Source organism: Schistocerca piceifrons, chromosome 8 (assembly GCF_021461385.2).
Source record: "Schistocerca piceifrons isolate TAMUIC-IGC-003096 chromosome 8, iqSchPice1.1, whole genome shotgun sequence".
NCBI classification, from domain to species: Eukaryota; Metazoa; Arthropoda; class Insecta; order Orthoptera; family Acrididae; genus Schistocerca; species Schistocerca piceifrons.
Window position 1 is genome coordinate 403,683,434 of NC_060145.1, and position 17,179 is coordinate 403,700,612.

The window sequence follows — 17,179 nt, forward strand, 5'->3', positions numbered from 1 at the left end:
CACAGGATTTACGCCATTTTTCCTGGTGCATGGGCGTGAGGCGACTATGACAATGGACATTGTGTTTCCATTACATCTTATGGTGTGGACGATGACCACATCAGCCAGGTGTTAACCAGAGCTGAGGAAGCTTGGCAGTTAGCTCAACTCTGCATGTTGCAGGCTCAAGAAAATGATCGCTGAAGGTATGATGTGAGCTACCGCCCTGTTGTCTACCAGCCTGGTGACCTCGTTTGGATCTTCACTCCAGTTCAGAAGATTGGTCTCTCTGAGAAGCTCCTCAGGCCCTAATTTGGACCTTATAATGTTGTAAGACAGTTGTCTGATGTTACTTATGAAGTTGAAGATTTTGACCCCGACGCAAGATTAAGAAAGATCAGAGATACGGTCCAGGCCCTTCAAATTCCTACAAGGATCATGCTACCCAGGGTAAATTCAAAGTTCTGGTGACAGGCAACAAGCAGAAACATGATGAACAGCAGAGTGGCAAAAGAAGTTCTAAGAAGATCACCGCCAGGGTAAGCATCAGTCATCGAGGGTCAGGGTGTGCAGTATCGATGACTCGTTCCCAGACTAGGACAATGTAACACAGAGATGCAGTTCTCTTAAGGAGGGAGCAATATCACAGAACAAGCTGAGTAGATACTAAACTGTTGAAAGGAGGGTGCTGAGTTCATAACTCATCTGGATTGTACCATTTTAATTTCTATATTTGGTTAGAGTACATTCTAGAAGTATCCACAAATGTCAAGTATCACTGTACTGGAATGTTCTGTAGTTGTACATATACTGTATGTGTTCTAGCTGGAGGCAGTCCTCTCCCCACTCTTATATGTAGAAGTGCTGAATAAACCTTCATTAAGTGAAGTTAGAGTTCATCATTCATCTAAGTATACCTTATTCTATATGACAGTATTGTTCTGAACAGAAGTTTTTAATCTACACAGTGGCAATGACTCACTCAGTGATTTGCACCCCATAAAATTACCAAATGTTAATTATGTGATATGTGAAGATAACCAGAAAGTCAAAACTGATAGTAAATAATGAATTATTTATCAGCAGCTCTCAGCAGTTTTGTGAGTATAATTTTTTTCAAAGGCAGTGCAAAAGTTACAGTACAGCTGGTGTATGACTGCCACACTAGTGGCTCTGCCTCAGGTAGGATAAGGTATGCCTGGGAAGATAATGGGAAGTTATGTGCTAGGTAAGACCTTAGAACTGATCTTGCACCTGGGTTTTTTGAAGGAACAGAATCCATTTGGAGATGGGTTGTATTTAAAGTAGAATAATGATGGAGCAAGATATGTTTTAGCTGTGGTGGATGGTGGAATACCACTTTGGGAGGAGTGGGAAAGAATACAGGTAGAATGTATATCAATCCCGAAACCAAAGATGCACTTTTAATAATGTTAATCAACAACATATTTATATTTCAACAGTGCCAATGTCAGTTCCATGTTAAAATTAGGACGCAAAATAGAAATCTCACATTCAGTCTGTGTTGGGAAAAACCAAGTTACATCAACTGAATATTACAGCACCACACATTAGCATACGACCTGATACCAAATGTCTCACATCACTGTATACTTTACGTAAGTGTATTACAACAAATTATATCCATCATTGCAACAATAATGACACCTGTAAAGCTTTGATTAGCTAATTAAGTAACAGAGTGGTACTTCGAAAGTAATTTCTTGAACAAATTTTAAACAAACAACATAGTTCCATATTTTGATACTACCTATTTATTTAATAAAGAAACAACTTAACGATAATACCAAGTAATGTATTTGAATCTTAAGGAAATGTTAACTACAACATCTGAACTTTAATTAAAAAGGAAATCATCATTATATATTTTCAGTTATCGTATCCAACATAAAACACTATTTTGTACAGAAAATCACAAAATCCAAGACAATCATTACTATTTATAGACATCAAGCAACACATTGGAGTTCATGAAAACATTATCAACAAAAGCCAATTTGTAATTAAGAATAAGATCAATATTTTATATTTTGCATTATTGGGTCAGAAATAAAAGATTAAAATAATTCACAATTTCAGCCACAGAATATCTATCTGGCAATTTGTTTGATGTATAACTGTTGCAGCAAGAACTATTGTAATTAATTATTTTAGCTTTAAGTATTGTATTTGACTGTTTCAATAATTACTATTTTGTTTACTTGATTATTAAGAATATGTTTATATCTGTCAGCTGCAGAGGCAGGAGGAGAGAGATATTAGTTGTTGAGAGTTTTGTTATTTACTGTTGTGGAGTGGAGGAAATTCACAATAAATACCAAGGAGATGTAAAATGGTGTTAATTTTTAGAAAGCCTGGATTACAAAAATTATGATTATTCAGGCTGCAAAGAGAGATTTACACCCTGCATTCTACATGGAGGGTTGCCAAACATGGGATGAGTATTCCATTCTACTAAATTACTCATAGCAACAAATACCTGTTTGAAAGTTCATTGCTGGCCATATTTAGAGTGTAAAGATTCATGCTTGATTAGTAGATGGTATGCTATAAGTCCTACATAAAGTCCTTGCAGTGGTGGTTCAATCTTGTCTCCCATTGACTTGAAAAGGAGGCTCAAAGTTAGCATCTGCATCATATGAGTTACTATCACAAATCCTAAAACATTACAGAATTGGGTTTTTGTTGTTATGAAGGAGTATGTTTGAGTTTAGAAGCCTGATTGCCTCCTGGCTTGGTGTGGAAGACCAACACAGGAACAAGGTGGAGTTCCATACACTTGATCACTATAGGATGCTGAGTACGAAGCTAGGCTACTACAAGAAGTGGACTGAAATTCCTGAAAGGATTGTGGTGTTTGAGCCAGCTATAGATATGTGGCTGACTGGTGAAATGTCACTTTCCAGTGACAATATATTATTTATGAAAATTACATACAGAAGTGGTAAAAGTAAAGTACATGATGAAATCAAACTGTGCATCTTGATGACTTGAGTTCAGTGGAGTACTGCATGATATGGTGAAAACTTTAATTTTTAATGGACTTAGATCTTTATAGGTAATGATTACAAAACTTTTTAAATTATACTACTGGTAAACCAAAAATACTACTATCATAAACAATATGTCATATAAGGGCTGAACTGCAAATTGAACATGTATTGATATTGTTTGTCTGAAACTTATCTGGGTCTAGAGTATCAATGATTTGATTAAAACCACTTAAATTGAACAGAATCTTATAATGTCAACATGTGTTACTCTGTGCCCTAACCCTTCATGTAAGTGTATTTGCAATCAGATATGCAACATATTTCTGTGCCAAATTAAGTTTATATTGTTTGATTAGGTTAGGCCTCTAATTAAATCAGCTATGATTCACATGCGGTGTGCTGTTAGAAAACCAAGAGCACCATATAAATGAGCAAGAAACTGTGCTAAGTTTTCATACGCAGTGCTTATGTATGTAGAAACATTTTCTTGTGTTTGCTTGTTTTAAAAGTTTTTCATGATAGCACCATATCATTTTTTTTTTTTTTTCATTTCCAGTCTCGAGTCCATATGGATGAGCCTTATTTATCTTCTCCAGAGCTAAGTTATTTTTAATGAATTTTTGTCAAGAACCTCTGAGGAAATAGTTTGAGGAAAGGTTTGATGTGGCAGACAGATTCTTTAAAAAAGTAACAATGCTAGTCACAGCAGTCAACCTGCTGTAAATCTAAATGTATTTAATTATTCAGTTTCAGAGTCTGATACTTGCCCACAGGTAAAATGAATGCCATTCAATATCTCCTTTTGAGCTGAATAGAAACTGATGGGGAGGCTGAGATTTGGAATACAATGCTCCTACTGTTTCAGTGATGCAAAATATCAACCATCATTCCACTATTGCATCAAAAAAGACTTTCAGTCTTCAATGAACAGAAAAAAGGAAGTAACTGACCAGGGTGTCTGCTAAAAACCCAACCCTCCATTCACCCCAAATGATATTCTGCATATGCATGACTACTCTGGAATTCACACTTCAGTACTGGCTCAAAGCGTTCAGTTTACAACTTTCACATGCCATCTCTAAGGTTTCACTATATAACAGTGCACGGGAAAATCGAACACTTAAATCTTTTCATGCGAGCTCTATTTTTATTATTTTGGTACAATGACCATTTCTCCCTCTGTTGGTGGGTGTCATCTAAATATTTTCACACATTGGAGAGAATGTTGTAGATTGAAATTTTGTCAAAAGATCTCAAATCAGTGAAAAATGCCTTTGTTTTAATGATTGCCAAGCCAACTCGCATATTATATCCATGACACTCTTTCCCTATTTTGCAATAATACAAAAGGAGCCACTCTTCTTTGAACTTCCTTGATGTCCTCCGTCAATACCATCTGGTAAGGATCCTATACTGCACAGCAGTACTCTTAGCGGAGGATGAACAAGCGTAGTTAGGCAGTCTCCTTAGCAGAGCTGTTGCATCCTCTAAGTGCTCTGCAGAAAAAAATGCAGTCTTTGGTTTGTTCCTCACAACATTATCTATGTGATTATTACAATTTAAGTCATTTGTAAGTACTTAGTTAAATTGACAGCCTTCAATTTTGTCTCTTTTATAGTGTAACCGAAATTTAACTGATTCCTTTTAGTAATCATGTCAATACTTTTTATTACTTAGGGCCAATTGCTAGTTTTTGCACTGTAGAGATATTTTGTCTCAACCATTCTGCACTTGATTTTGGTCTTCTGATGACTTTACTAGACACTAAATGACTCTATCATCTGCAAACAGCCCAAGAGGGCTACTCGGATTGTCTCCTAAACTGCTTGTAAAAATTGGGAACAGCAGAGGGCCTATGAGACTTCCTTGGAGAACACCAGAAATCACCACTGTTTCACACTATGACCTGCCATCAGTTAATCTGAACTACAATCTTTCTGAAAGGAATTCACAAATCCAGTCACACAACAGAGACGATACTCCATAGGGACACAATTTGTTTAGACGCCACCTGTGAGAAACAGTATCAAAAGTCTATTGGAAATCTAGATATATGGAAACAACATTTGAGATTCCTTGTTGGTAGCATTCATTACTTTGTGAGAATAAAGACATAGTTGTGTTTATCAAGAACGGTATTTTCTGAATCTGTGCTCACTGTGTGTCAGCAGATTGTTTTCCTCACAGTAACCTTCAAATGCAGTATATGTTACAGAGTCCTACTGTAAATCTATGTCTGTGATATGGACCTGTAAGCCATTGGATTACTCCTTCCTTTCTTCAGTAATAGTGTGACCAACACAACTTTCCAATTTTTAGGAATGTATCTTTCGCGTTGTGAGCTATTTTACATGGTTGTTAAGTAAGGCGCTATTATATAAGCATACTCTGGAAGGAATCTTATTGCGATACAGTCTGGACCAGAAAACTTACTAAATGATTTAAGTTGTTTCGTTACACCGAGGATATCTACTACTAAGACACTCATGTTGGCAGCAGTTCTTAATTCGAATTCTAGAATATTAACCTCATCTTCTTTGGCAAAGAAATTTTGGAAAACTGTATTTAGTAACTTAGCTTTAGTGGTGCTTTCATCGGTAACATTACCATTGTTATCACAAAGTGAAAATATTGATTGTATATTGTCATTGGTGAACTTAAAATGCGACTAGAATCTCTGTGGATTTTCTACCAGATTTTAAAACTGAGTTTTGTTGTGGGAACTATTAAAAGCATCTGCTGCTGAAGTCTGGATGAAATTCAAAGAGTTTGTAAAAGTTGGCCTAACTTGTGGGTTTTATGATTAAGGAAACTGATGTCTACATAGCAAGACATGGGTTCCAACAGCCCGTGCCCCTAATATGAATGACATGAAGTTACATTGGTTGACCTCTGTCTTTGTGTAAAACTGAGACTTTAGACATGAATCAGCATCATTAGTTGCTTATCTGATTCAGGAGACTATATGATTACAATTAATTAAAGGTCTCATGACATACGAGCAGAAAATTAACCGGCAAATGAAGGAAATGAAAAAATACAACCATGTAGAAATATTTGACAACTTCTAAAATGAGAATGTGTATTTTGGAGAAAACAGCTGTATATTGAAGTTAAATGACCCTACTCAACACTGGAAATAAGTCAAATCGATGAACAAAATGGTTAAGGGGTTGACACAACCAGCGTGCTCAGTTAATAAAAAGGGCATACCCAAAGCTGAGTTATGTACATCCCTGTCATTATCAAATCGGATTTTCTCTTCCAAAGTGTGGCCTACTGAGGGCCATAAACCACAAGCACCTCATACTGATGGGCCTTCTTGCCCAAAAATGGTCCCATGCCCAAACACAGTTGAGTGCCCATACATGGTTTACCAGTGCGTGGGAGCAGCCACACTGATGGCTGATTGCAGTCCCCCACTGGAATCCCCTCCTGTTGCCAGAGAGGCAGGACTCTGTGTCTCTGCAGGGAGATCAGTGCATACATGGCAAATTCACATTGCGCCACAATAGTTAAACAGTAATGAAATCCTAAACTCAGATTGGAATGTATACCGCAGAGACAGGCTGGACAGTGAAGGGAGAGGTGTGTTTACAGTGATTAGAAGTGCAATAGTATCGAAGGAAATTGATGGAGATCCGAAACGTGAAATGATTTGGGTGAAGGTCACGGTTAGAGCAGGCTCAGACATGGTAATTGGATGCCTCTATAGGCCCCCTGGCTCAGCAGTTGTTGTGGCTGAGCACCTGAAGGATAATTTGGAAAATATTTTGAGTAGATTTCCCCACCATATTATAGTTCTGGGTGGAGATTTTAATTTGCGGGATATAGACTGGGAGGCTCAAACGTTCATAACGGGTGGCAGGGACAAAGAATCCAGTGAAATTTCTTTAAGTGCTATATCTGAAAACTACCTTGAGCAGTTAAACAGAGAACTGACTTGTGGTGATAACATATTAGACCTTCTGGTGACAAACAGACCCGAACTATTTGAAACAATTAACGCAGAACAGGGAATCAGCGATCATAAAGCGGTTATGGCATCAATGATTTCAGCCGTAAATAGAAATATTAAAAAAGGTAGGAAGATTTTTCTGTTTAGCAAAAGTGACAAAAAGCAGATTAAATTGTACCTGATGGCTCAACACAAAAGTTTTGTCTCAAGTACAGATAGTGTTGAGGATCAGCGGACAAAGTTCAAAACCATCGTACAATATGCATTAGATGAGTATGTGCCAAGCAAGATCGTAAGAGATGGAAAAGAGTCACCGTGGTACAACAACCGAGTTAGAAAACTGCTGCGGAAGCAAAGGGAACTTCACAGCAAACATAAACATAGCCAAAGCCTTGCAGACAAACAAAAATTACGCGAAGCGAATTGTAGTGTGAGGTGGGCTATGGCGAGAGGCGTTCAATGAATTCGAAAGTAAAGTTCTATGTACTGACATGGCACAAAATCCTAAGAAATTTTGGTCTTATGTCAAAGCAGTAGGTGGATCAAAACAAAATGTCCAGACACTCTGTGACCAAAATGGTACTGAAACAGAGGATGACAGACTAAAGGCCGAAATACTAAATGTCTTTTTCCAAAGCTGTTTCACAGAGGAAGACTGCACTGTAGTTCCTTCTCTAGATTGTCGTACAGATGACAAAATGGTAGATATAGAAATAGACGACAGAGGGATAGAGAAACAATTAGAATTGCTCAAAAGAGGAAAGGCCGCTGGACCTGATGGGATACCAGTTCGATTTTACACAGAGGACGTGAAGGAACTTGCCCCCCTTCTTGCAGCGGTGTACCGTAGGTCTCTAGAAGAGCGTAGCGTTCCAAAGGATTGGAAAAGGGTGCAGGTCATCCCCGTTTTCAAGAAGGGACGTCGAACAGATGTGCAGAACTATAGACCTATATCTCTAACGTCGATCAGTTGTGGAATTTTGGAACACATATTATGTTCGAGTATAATGACTTTTCTGGAGACTAGAAATCTACTCTGTAGGAATCAGCATGGGTTTCAAAAAAGACGGTTGTGTGAAGCCCAGCTCACGCTATTCGTCCACGAGACTCAGAGGGCCATAGGCATGGGTTCACAGGTAGATGCCGTGTTTCTTGACTTCCACAAGGCATTCGATACAGTTCCCCCCAGTCGTTTAATGAACAAAGTAAGAGCATATGGACTATCAGACCAATTGTGTGATTGGATTGAAGAGTTCCTAGATAACAGAACGCAGCATGTCATTCTCAATGGAGAGAAGTCTTCCGAAGTGAGAGTGATTTCAGGTGTGCCGCAGGGGAGTGTCATAGGACCGTTGCTATTCACAATATACAAAAATGACCTTATGGATGGCATCGGAAGTTCACTGAGGTTTTTTGCCGATGATGCTGTGGTGTATCGAGAGGTTGTAACAAAGGAAAATTGTACTGAAATACAGGAGGATCTGCAGCGAATTGACGCATGGTGCAGGGAATGGCAATTGAATCTCTCAATGTAGACAAGTGTAATGTCCTGCGAATACATAGAAAGATAGATCCCTTATCATTTAGCTATAAAATAACAGGTCAGCAACTGGAAGCAGTTAATTCCATAAATTATCTGGGAGTACCCATTAGGAGTGATTTAAAATGGAATGATCATATAAAATTGATTGTCGGTAAAGCAGATGCCAGACTGAGATTCATTGGAAGAATCCTAAGGAAATGCAATCCGAAAACAAAGGAAGTAGGTTACAGTACACTTGTTCACCCACTGCTTGAATACTGCTCAGCAGTGTGGGATCCATACCAGATAGGGTTGATAGAAGAGATAGAGAAGATCCAAGCTATTTCAAAGACTTATTAACACAGTAATGGCAAAAAGGTGCAACAATCAAATGATCTTACAAAACATAGAGGAGCAGGTATTAACTGTCAAAGTTTTACGTGTAGTCCATAGAGTTTCTACAACACTAGCATACTAGATTACACTCAAGACAAGTCTGTGAAATTTAGCAGCATTTACAGTTTTCTATGTGCGAAAATATTTGTAAGGTTCTTGTAAGAAGTCTGTATGTTGTTTCTTGAAACCAGCTGCCACATGCATGGACAGATGACGGATTTTAATTTAGGATGCATGAGAGTGTATCATTCCCATCCCAATGTTTTTGTTGTAATCCAATGGAAAGGAAGGCAGATCAGAGTTTAACGGCCTGTCAACAGTGAGGTCATTGGAGAAGGAGCACAAGCTTGGACCACGAAATGATGGGAAGGAAATTAGCCATGGCCATCTCAAAGGAACCATCTTGGCATTTTCTGGAGTGATTTAGGGAAATGACAGAGAGCCTATACCTGGATGGCCGAAGGGAATTTGGACTGTCATTCTCCAGAATGCAAGTCCAGTATGCTAATCATGGAATCACCTCGTTTGGTGCTGCCAACATTTATAGTTTAATATATGATATGATACAAGATACATGTATACAGTATGACCTGCAGATGCTAAATTGTGTATGAAGTATTTTTATTAAAGGATTTACAAAAGAAACGTAAAACAAGAATAGGGATTTTAAAAAAAGCTAAGACATGTAGTTCGCTCACAAAGGCGTCAGGCCCTCTCATGAAAAAAGGATCCCATGTGCATTGGCAAGTGAGTGCACTATACAGAGGTGACAGGCAAGACTGTGGTTTAGCCAGCACCTGGGAGCAGCCGTACTGGGAAGATGATGTCACTAATGGCTCGATGTAGTCCCCAGTGCCAACTACTCCTCTTGCCAGACAGAGAGGACTGTACGTTTCTGTAAAGAGATCAGTGCACGTAGTGGGACTTCACTCTGTGCCTAGTAGCTATCCTGGGAAAGCCAGTGTCTAAGCTGTGTTAACCAGAAGTTTCAATAATCACCTACTCCATAAAACATTGCAGCTATCTCGTTGTATTTAACAGTTTACGTGGAACACTAGATAAGATGCAAAACTTGAAAGAGTTTTTGGACACTCAGTTCATTGCTTCCCAAACAGATGGTAGGATAGCATTGAGACAAATTTGTGTTCTTGTTCTGAATACAGAATGGAATCTGTCAAAATGTTGCTCACAGCAACAGGTATCTCCCAGACACCACAAACCAGCATATCTCATTCATGCTGGAAAGGGTCATGTGTTATGGGACATTGCATAATGTTAGTTCCATTCCATTCTCTTAGACAGATTGGAAAGATGTCCACTATTGCCTAGTAATAAGTCTTCCCCTGGCGCATCTCGCTGGTTTGTATGCCCAATCATTCGTTCTCATGCTAGCATAAAAGTGTTCTTCTGAGGTGCAAAGTGGTAGCACGTAATCTGTCTGGTTGCTGAAAAATAACTAAAATACATAATGTGGAACATCATATTTGTTGTACTCTGTCAAATTCAAAGCTGTGAGAGAATAGCCATGGGGGATACTAATGCCATCTATGGATTTGGACATTGATCTCAGTCATGGCTAAGTTTGTGTGGTGTTTGTTTGTCTGAATTCGAAAGGGTCTAGTTCCTGCTCCATAATCTATGAAGACATGTCCAGTTGATATTCGAGGAACTAGATTAAATACAAATAACTTTTGGATCATCTTCATATTATAAGCGTGTTGGAACTTTCATAGAGGGAAGAGTGATGGCTCGCCAGCTCTGGCACTTAATGCTAAATGTATGGCTCGTTCTACAAGTGCATGTATCTTGCCTAATCCCCCGTCACAGACTCTGTGTAACATTGTTAGATAAGGTCTTTGTTGATCCAGAGTCACACAGTGGTGGTGCACCTGGGGTTGAAGAAAGGCTTTACAAAGCAATAAGAGGGAAAACATGACTGTACCTCTTGTCTTGCCACAGAGGAATTCAAAACACTCAGAACCTTAAATTTTTTTAAATGAGAATTTTACGTTTATTAACTAGCTTTGTTTCTCATAAAATGTGGGTCTCAGGAATAGCACCAATACTTTGAAACTGAGAATGGTGTCTCCCAGACTCATATTCTGTACATTAAAAAGACGACGCATATGGTTAAAATTCATACACACCTATTCTTAGTGGAGAACTAAAGCCCTGTGGCTTCCATCACCAAAGTCTTTCATCTCCTCAGCTTGAATTATATTTGATAGGCAGTGCCTGAAAGATAGGAGCCAGGTGAGAGGATTGTTCAGTTTTCTACAACTATATGGCAATATCTGCAAAACAGAAACCAGAGTTTTGTACTACATATTGTTTTATAAAACCCGGGAAAATTCATGGTGTTAAAGCCATCACCATCTAATGGTTTCTGCGGCAGTCTTTTATTGAATTTCAAAACACTGATGAACACAATTGTTCTTACTGATGAAATTTCCGACGCTATGTCATTTTAATCTCAAGTGTACTCTCACAATGACGACTTTGTGATGGTACATCAGTAGCAAATTCTAAGTGTTCAGTTAGCATGATATTTTAAACTATAGATCAATTTCATATGACCAGCAAAAAAGTTTATTTTTGTTATAGTTAGAAGTGACTACGTTTGTTTGAGTCTAGTCTCAAACTTGAGAGCCAATTGTCTAGAAAATATCATGAAAAATCCAGAATAAAGATTTAATATGATATTCTCTCACATACATTTTATGTTCTGTTATTACTTTTGCATGAATATCAGAAACACAGATGGAAACCCAGTTCTAAGCAAAGAAGGGAAAGCAGAAAGGTGAAAGGAGTATACAGAGGGTCTATGCAAGGGCAATGTTCATGAGGACAAAATTATGGAAATGGAAGAGGATGTAGATGAAGATGAAATGGGAGATATGATACTGTGTGAACAGTTTGACAGAGCACTGAAAGACCTAAGTCAAAACAAGGCCCCGGGAGTAGACAGCATTCCATTAGAACTACTGATAACCTTGGGAGACCCACCCCTGACAAAACTCTACCATCTGGTGAGCAACATGTATGAGACAGGTGAAATACCCTCAGACTTCAAGAAGAATATAATAATTCCAATCCCAAAGAAAGCAGGTGTTGACAGATGTCAAAATTACCAAACTATCAGTTTGATAAGCCACGGCTACAAAATACTAACACAAATTCTTTACAGGTGAATGGAAAAACTGGTAGAAGCCGACCTCGGGGAAGATCAGTTCGGATTCCATAGAAATGTTGGAACACATGAGGCAATACTGACCCTACGACTTATCTTAGAAAATAGATTAAGGAGAGGCAAACCTATGTTTCTGACATTTGTTGACTTAGAGAAATCTTTTGACAATTTGATGAAATACTCCCTTCCAAATTCTGAAGGTGGCAGAGGTAAAATACAGGGATCAGATGGCTATTTACAATTTGTTCAGAAACCAGATGGCAGTTATAACAGTCGAGGGGCATGAAAGGGAAGCAGTGGTTGGGAAGGGAGTGAGACAGAGTTGTAGACTATCCCCAAAGTTATTCAATCTATATATTGAGCAAGCAGTAAAGGAAACAAAAGAAAAATTTGGAGTAGGAATTAAAATCTATGGAGAAGAAATAAAAACTCTGAGTTTCACCGATGACATTGTAATTCTGTCAGAGACAGGAAAGGACCTGGAAGAGCAGCTGAACAAAATGGTCTTGAAAGGGGGATATAAAATGAGCATCAACAAGAGCAAAATGAGGATATTGGAATGTAGTCAAATTAAATCGGGTGCTGCTGAGGGAAATACATTAGGTAATGAGACCCTTAAAGTAGTAAATGAGTTTTGCTATTTGGGGAGCAAAATAACTGATGAGGTCGAAGTGGAGAGGATATAAAATGTAGACTGGCAATGGAAAGGAAAGCGTTTCTGAAGAAGAGAAATTTGTTAAGATCGAGTATAGATTTAAGTGTCAGGAAGTCTTATCTGAAAGTATTTGTATGGACTGTAGCCATGTATGGAAGTGAAATGTTGACGATAAATAGTTTAGACAAGAAGAGAATAGAAACTTTCGAAATGTGGTGCTACAGAAGAATGCTGAAGATTAGATGGGTAGATCACATAACTAATGAGGAGTTATTCGATAGAATTGGAGAGAAGAGAAATTTGTGGCAGAACTAGACTAGAAGAAGAGATCGGTTGGTAGAAAATATTCTGAGGCATCTAGGGATCACCAGTTTAGTTTTGGAGGACAGCCTGGAAGGTAAAAATCATAGAGCTAGACCAAGAGATGAATACACTAAACAGATTCAGAAGGATGTAGGTTGCAGTACATACTGGGAGATGAAGAAGCTTGCATAGGATAGAGTAGCATGGAGAGCTGCATCTAGCCAGTCTCTGGACTGAAGACCACAACAACAACATTACTCTTGTTCCCCATGTAATTAAAATGAACTGATGGCTGGTTTTCCCGCAGAAGATCTGAATCATGTGGGCAGTGTGAGCAGACAATGAGGAACATGTGTTGCCGTCATTCAGCACTGCCACAGATCCGGATGTGCATGTCGTCTGACTGGTTCAGTCACGTTAGGAAAATGTTCGGCAGTATGATGCAGATAGTATAATAGAATGCTTCTTCAGTGTACAAAATTCATTGTGCCTATACCTATGTTTCATCTCAGCTACGATGTGAAGACAATTCTCTCTCTTGTGTTTATTATGTAATTTGCACCATATCTTCATGAATGAAGGGTCGAAAACTTCATTAAGTGAGAGTTTTTTTGTACCTAGCAGACAATAGCTATGAATACTAAGTTGATACACCATACAGAAACTTTTTTGTTTACTGCTGTGCTTTCTCCACTCCCAGTTTAATCCCACAGGATGCTACATTTCTGAGTAACCAGGATTTACTGTGAAGGCAATGAAAATTATCTGGATTAGAGTCTGGATTAAAATATATTTTGTAACTTCTTTGCTTCTGCATCTTTTTGAAATTATCTTTCATGTGTGTGACTTCTGTTAAAGTGTTTAGTTTCACTGATGTAACACATTAGAAAATTGGAGGCATCCACATCATGTCTTATGGTACATGTCCGCAAGCGCTTAGCATGTTGGTATCAGTGGGAAAAACTGCAAACACACACATCATTCTTTCACCTATTTGAAAGTCTGTGAAAATTATCCCACTTGTGTGAGAAACAGTGTCAGATGAATCAAGTCCTCGGTAAGATTTCAATATGGCTTAAGTGAAATAGTTCAACAGTTTGACAGATGGTTATGTGATGGTCTTACGTTGGTATTCACTCTCATGCCCAGCATGTATTATGTCTGATCACTGGGACTGTCATAAGTCTTCTAATCATCCACGTCTCCTATTGATGTATGTCATACAACTGTGACAGACCTTTGATGCTATGTGAAGTGTAGAATGTACAGAGCTTAATATGGAAACACTCCGAGGTATGCATATTTGAACACAAATGCAGATTGTAGTAAAGCCTGCAGATTACAATACTGTATTTGATCACGAACTGCACCTGTGCAATATCCTCAATTCATTACAAGATTCACAGCCTGGTGCATTATGTCAGAGCTAAATGAATTCAAATAGTGGAACATTGTTGGTGCTATTATTGTGGGTACTTGCACCTGTGCAATATCCTCAATTCATTACAAGATTCACAGCCTGGTGCATTATGTCAGTGCTAAATGAATTCAAATGGTGGAACATTGTTGGTGCTATTATGTTGGGTACTTCCGTAAACCAAAAGAGGTGATGTGTTTGGTGTTTCAAGAGGCACCATATCGAAGATATTTTGCACCGAATACAGGGAAAGTGGAAAAACGCCTTCTGCTAAGTCACAACGTGCACAAAAGTGTGTGTTGAGTGATCGTGATGTATGGTGTTTGAAGAGGATTTTGAAGAAATATAAGAGCATACGAATTAGTGGGCAAGCTAGAATTTCAAAACCACTCATCAGTGATGCAAATGCCCGTAGCAGGAACACGTGGTGCCAAAGACATAATACCTGGATTATGGAGGAACGGATAAATGTAATTTTGTCTGGTGGCTCTCATTTCACGTTCTTTCCAACTTACCTGAGGAGCAAACATGATTGGCATTTGGTGATGATATGAGCAGCCGTATCATGGTATTTTAAGAGCCCTATGATTATTTTGCAAGGCCTCATTAATGCCACGGATTATGTGACCAGTATAGCTGATCAAGTACATCACACGGCTAATGCCCTCAATAAAGCTACTTGTACTTTCCCGTCTATTCAGCTCAATCTCGCCTGTATAGCCTCTATATCCCCATTCAACACTTTCCTGGTATTTGCTGCATACCGTTCCAGGTCTGATGTCAACTCCCGCACTGTTCTAGTGACATTCAATATCCCCTGCTACACGTTATCTATACGTGTCGTGTGCCAATCCAGTTTCGATTTTGTCTCCTCCGCCAACTCCTGCACCTCCCTCACCGTACTATTTACGCTCCTTATATCTTCCTCGTCCACGGTTCCAAACACTGTTTTCAGCAATTTTCCCCCTGCATCGTTCGCAGGAAACGAGGGTTTGCAGGACCACTCCCATTACTTGTTGCAGCTGCCTTCTCAGCTTTTTGTATGAGAGCCTCAATTCCTGATACTCGTTCCATATGTCTTGAAACAACCCCTCCTTCTCCGTAGCCGCCTGTAGCACCGTAAACCTATCCTGTAGTGTCCGTACATCATTCCTCACTCCCCATATATTATACGTGAACACAATTGTCCACCTGCGGCTTGACAATACCACATCTAATTGTCTTGCAAACAAAATTCTCTTATCTAGTAGTGCTGTGTTGCAAGACACCAGGTCCCCTGTTCTCACTATTCGTGTAGTCCAGGACTGGTTTTATGAGCATGAGAATGAAACTTCCCTTGTCACCAAAGTCACTATATCTCAGTATTGTAGGTGCCCCGGTGGTCCCGGTCACCTACGGTGGACTGGAGGCCAAGTGGTGACCTCCCCAGTTGTCAGGATTCTAGGAAATGACTGTGGACGCGTCAGAAACGCCAAAGAAACATTATTAATTCATGACACCTTTATTGCTGCCGAGTACAATGTGGCCCATGTAACACAGGCTGTCTGAGCTTGGTGATATCAACGACCTTCCCCGAGCCCTCGGAGCGATGACACCAGCTCCGGGCCACACCAGCCTGGCTAGGACAGCGCCGCGTGCTGTGACGTAGCTATGGAATGCCCTTACTTTGTCCGTGCGTGGCTGGCAGCGCCTGGCTGGCCGGCCGGCTCGGCTGCAGACAGCAGGTCGCTGCACGTAGTAGGATCCGGGTTGGAGTCCCAGTGCTGTCGGCACAAGAGGCATTCTCGTAGTGCAGAGTGCACTCTATCCCACCCCGTCTTCTTCCCTGCTCCTCCTGGTGGCTCGTCTGCAGTGGACGGGTGGAATGGGCTGCAATCCCCCAGTGTCATCGGCTCACCCGGTTGTGACGGCCTAGGCCCCGCACAATCTCGACGACGGCTCACTGATGTGCTCAGCATTGGCAGCGAGAGAGTCTGCCGCGATGTCTGCTAATCCTGGGTTGATGATTGACAGTGGCTACCTGTCGCCTCATGTCTGCTGCTGGATGGGCCACCCTTACTGCAACATCTCCTTAATAAAGATTAACATGTTGATCACCGAGCTGAGCGCTATGCAGCAACACAGTGCACATCTAATGGCAAGTCTAACTGCTATCAAAGCTGGCGTATTTAAAGGAAGCACGAGCGACGTACTGACGTCATGCTCGTTTGTAGTGAACGCATTCATTCCACTTATACTGCTGACTCATCTGTTGTACTGGCCCCTTAGGTGTTCTTGCGACAGAGTTACGTGTTTTCATGGCAGACTTACGCAAAGTTATGAAATGCAGTACAGCTGACGCTATACCTCTGTCTTACACTCTACGAAAATCTCTGTCTAACACAAACCCGTGTGCTAAGCAATTCTCTCTCGCCTGTTGTGTGTAACCCGGCCACTGCCCCTGCGTGACGACACATTCCGATACATGTGCAATCCTCTTACCTCTTGGCTAACCTACTGCCTCTGGCTCTCGGCATAGGCAACGAAACTTTGACAATGTTCCACGCTTCCAACTCTTTACTATTCCGCAACACTACACATCCCCCTCCTTTAAGAAAATTGGTCCCGAATTTTACAATTCTGGACTTACTGGTTGTGGACACCATACTTCCTTATTCTCAACAGGTAACTTACAACTACTCCTTCCACACTGTCAAACTTTTCCTATTCGCTAATAATTTATTTACACTTATACTGATTCCAATC

At 39.9% G+C, this 17,179-nt stretch overlaps 1 long non-coding RNA gene across 1 annotated transcript in view; it reads right to left on the reverse strand.

Annotated features, from left to right (window-relative positions):
- The window catches only part of LOC124711783, a 40,897-nt gene that overhangs the window by 15,980 nt on the left and 7,738 nt on the right, over positions 1-17,179 (reverse strand). Inside the window, exon 2 of the long non-coding RNA XR_007005519.1 lies at positions 11,017-11,104. This is a non-coding gene — a long non-coding RNA (uncharacterized LOC124711783). The remainder of the gene's footprint in view (positions 1-11,016; positions 11,105-17,179) is intronic.